This window comes from Chrysochloris asiatica, unplaced genomic scaffold (assembly GCF_000296735.1).
Source record: "Chrysochloris asiatica unplaced genomic scaffold, ChrAsi1.0 scaffold00353, whole genome shotgun sequence".
NCBI lineage: Eukaryota > Metazoa > Chordata > Mammalia > Afrosoricida > Chrysochloridae > Chrysochloris > Chrysochloris asiatica.
The window spans coordinates 1,234,959-1,239,417 of record NW_006408871.1 but is presented as its reverse complement, the minus strand read 5'-3'; positions in this window follow the sequence as shown (position 1 = coordinate 1,239,417).

Below are 4,459 nucleotides of genomic sequence, written 5' to 3'. Positions count from 1 at the left end.
TTGAGTTATGGTGTTGGAGGAGAATATTGAAAGTGCCATGGGCTGCCAAAAGAACCAACAGATCTGTGTTGGAAGAAGTGCAGCCAGAGTGCTTCTTGGAGGCCAAGATGGCCAAACTTCGTCTCTCAACTTCAGACATATTGTCAGGAGAGACCAGTCGCTGGAGAAGGATATTATGTTTGGTAAGGAGGAGGGTCAGAGAAAAAGAGGAAGACCCCCAATGAGATGGATTGGCCAAGTGGGAGCATCAAGTGTGACAACAGTAATGAGGTTGGTCCAGGATCAGGCAGTGTTTCGTTCTGCTGTGCATAAGGTTGCTATGAGTTGATGCCAACTCAATGGCACCTAACAACAACTACAACAAAACCCCCACCTCCTTTTTTTTCAGATACTCTATATTTTAGGCATTGTGGTGCTGTTGTATTTTCAATAATTAGTTGAATGTATGTTTGTGTATGCTTTAGTTTTCTGATTGCCTTTTGGTAGACTTGATCAGGAGATGGGCTTCTCTTTATACTTCTTTTACTACTCAACTCAGAGTGATTTTAGCAGGTGTTGGTTATTTACACTTTTCTGGTGTATAGAAGATAATATTGGTTCTTGTCCAGATGGTGAGATTTTATAGAGTGTGATTGTAGCTTGGTTGCATGACCACAATTTCTGCTGTCTCTTGTTGTGTAAGGCAAGGAGAGAAAGAACACACTCAAGATAAAAGGGGGACAAAATGCAGACTGGACACTAAAGTCCGAAATTTCCAAAGAACAAAGCAAAACAAAGCAAAAATAAAAGCAAAAGCAAAAACAGAAACAAACAACAAAGGAAAAAAAAACTGTAGCAAAATATGAGTAAGACTTTAGCGCTCTTTTTTTGCCTTCTTGCTTTCAAGGCTGACTGAAAAATTTCAAGGTGTTCTTGTTGTACTTTATGATATAACTCAAGGCTTTGTTTTTGGCCTTATTTCTTCTTTGTTGCCTCTCTCAGATCCCTTCAAGTCCATTCAGGTGATTTTCCTAGTTAGAATCAGCCCAGGGTTGGACAGACATGTTTTGGTAGATACTCCAGTTTTAAGCTGTTGTCTCCTCCCACTTCTTGGATTCTGTGACCAGTGGTCTTTGCTGTGCAGATCCTTGCACATGTATAGTAGAACCTTCCTTGGGGGTGTCCACTTGCTCAGGTATCTCCTCTGATCTCCAGAGTAGAGTTGGGCAGACAGAGGAAAATAAAAAGAATGTAAAAGAAATGTTGGCACCTTGATCTCTGACCATCGGCCAGACCTCTGTGATGGAGTGCTGCCTTGACCTTATATTTGCTCTTTCCTATTCAAAATGACTACGCCAGGACTTGCTGACCACAGCAAATCAGAAACAACCTCCTTTCTGGCTATTGCTCAAAACCCACTCAACATTAAGGCTTCAATCTTCCTAATTATGTCGGGGTCCAGCCTCGACGGGGAAGTGAGTTTCACGAAGTTGGAGGGTCTGGTAGGTGAAAGATATAGCATAGAGACAAAGAGACAATGCAGACACAAAGAGACAGACACACAAGGTTGATGCAAGCTAACGCGCAGACAGTTCTGCTGCAGACATTGCACCCAAAACTAACTCTAGGTGGGATGTCTGGAGAGGTGAAAGAGAAAGAAACACTTGGAGACCAGAGTGGATGTAAACTGACAGGCAGATAGTCCTGCTGCCAAGAATGCACACAGAACTAGCTAAATCCCAGTCTTTTATTAACTTTTTAAGGAAGAGATCTTTATAGAAGAAGAATGTGATTATTCAGATTAAGACAATGCTTAATGATTCACAGAGACAAGCTTTAAGATAATTCCTGAATACATCATGAGTTTCTTACTAATCTAACATTTTTATTTCTATAGGGAAAGGTCAAGTAAGCTATTATAGATTAACCTTTAGGCCTATATGACCTAGAGCAGCGACTTGTATTCAAGGACGTCTAACATACTTTTAACACTTAATCACTAGTGGGTAAAGGTGAAAGACTTAAAAGTTCATATAAAGGTTAATTTATAATTTCTGACAGGATTTAAGCTGTTTTTTCTCTGCTTTGCAAATACATGCATTTGAACAAGATTTCAAACATTTAGTTTTATTTGTTAAGCTAGTAATCCTTTCTTCCTTACTGATTTTAACCTTTCTAATGAAGGTGAGGTTTCGCCTCCACCTTCCTTCTCCTCTTTCAGGGTTCCATATCCAAATACTACAATGTTTATTGTACCCTCAGGGGGAAGAAGACCCAAGGGCAGTTTGAAGGGGCTGCCACCATTGTCCCTTAATCCAGTATTCCCAGAATTTACCACTCCACCTCAAGTGAATACCCTGGGCAGTTCCTCTCCAGAACTTCTCTGCATAATCCCAGCAAACCTGCCCTTGTTCGTCCTGAGTCACATGAGGAAGTTTTAGTGCCTTGGTTCTAGGGGGAAGTTCGGCTTTATTATTGTACATGGACATCAAGAGCTCATGTTTTAAGTTAATATCAAACATAACTGAATAGTTAGATAGGGAACAGTTCTGACATTCATCCCAGGTGGCTATAGCCTGTTCCTCAAAAAGATTTGCTCCCAGGACCCCACACACTGCCAATACCTTCAAGGTAGTGACATTTACAGTGGAGCCATTAAAAGAGGCATTACGTACATTAACATTTTCCCAAAAGCTACAATTACCGGAGTTAGAAGCATAAAGAACAAGTACAGAATGAACAATATTAAGACTAAAGAGAATTGCACAGAGGTAGCCATCCAGAGTGTTCACGAAAACCTATGAACCTGGAACGTCAGGAGGACGCTTCCTTGGCTCTCAGGGTCCACGTGAACCCAGGACGTCAGGAGGTCACTTCCTTGGCCCTCAGTGTCCATAGTTTGCAATTCTGAAGAGGGCTCCGGAATTGGATTTTCATCCATCTTGTCACAGGGCCACAGCTTCTCAGTATGCTATCCCCAGAATAATTATTCCTTCATTTGAAGTTCAGAGCTCTGGACCATCTTTTGAACCTCTTCTGTCAGGTATTCCGTGTTATTACGAGCAGAGGTCTATACAGTCTTTCCCCCTAATCTGCCATCATAGCCTCCCCATGATACTCTTAATATTCCTCTCCAGTGCCATAACTCAAATTAATTTGACATATATTTATCATGAATCTTCTAGTTTGCTGATTCATTTATGCAACAAGTATTTACTGTGTGCCTGACATTTTTTAGGCATAATGCTAGGTGCTTTGAAAAGAAAAAGGAGTGAGAATTGATTAATACATAGACCAGAAAGTAAAGAGGAAGATTTGCAAGTAAATGGATTATATCATAATCTAATGAATGCTATTAGATGAGTGGACAGGAGCTGGGTTAAGGAAAATGATTTATATGAATTAGATCGTGAAAAATAAATAGGCATTTGTAGCTTTAACTAAATTTGTATAGATTCTAACCCTATATTTAAATTTATTTCATATGGTATTCAAGGGTATTTGTGTTTTTTGAAAACACATTTCAGGAAGATTCATTGGACCTAAATTGCAAAGCATCTCTGTTGCTCACTTAAATATTTATATTTAAATGGCATGGGATGGACTACTGAATGCATAAAGTTTTTCTAGTTCAAATATTCTTCTTGTGTAGGGAAACTAAAGTTCTGGGTGATTTTGCTATAGATAGTTAGTTCTGTTTTCTGCCTAAGAACTCTTCTACCCATGCTGATTCTCATATGCATTTTGTAATTGATTCTACAATATCTGTAACAATCTCAAAGAGTACTATAAAATTCTCAAATAAAATTATGATTATTTAAGCTAAATCTCTTGAAAAATAAGCACCCAAGTGTATTCTATAAGAGTAAGATTCATGTCCAATAGACGAAGTCACAAGAAAAGTTGGAAGATACATGTTCTGATTGTTAGAGAGAAATGGATGCTTAGTAAAAGAAAAATTCAAAGTTTGGGTTTTGGTTCTGGTTGTGGCTCTAGCTATCTTTTGTTTCATAACAACATACTCCAAAACCTAGTGGATTAAAAAACAATGATTTAATTAGTCCTGAAATCTGAAAGATTTTGTTGGGAAACTCATATTTACTCTATGAAGTATCAATTTAGGCAGCTTGACTCTGGGAGCTAGGGGCTTACTTCCAAGATGACTCACTTTGATGGATCACAAGTTGGCTTTGACTTTTGGTAAGGAACTCAGTTGGAGTTTGATTTCTTTCCATGTGGACCTCTCTACAAGGTACTTGAACTTCCTTACAGGCTGGTGGCTGGTTTCCAAGAGTAAATGTCCCAAGAGTTAGGATGTGATCGCTGAAACATTTTTAAGACCCAGGCATGGAAACTGGCGCAGCTTTACTTCTGATGTATTATGCTAACCAGTCAGTCATACAGCCCTGACTGCATAGGTGGGAGGAGCTTCAAGAAATTTGGGGGAATGTTTTAAAATTGCCACATTTCTCCTGTGCAA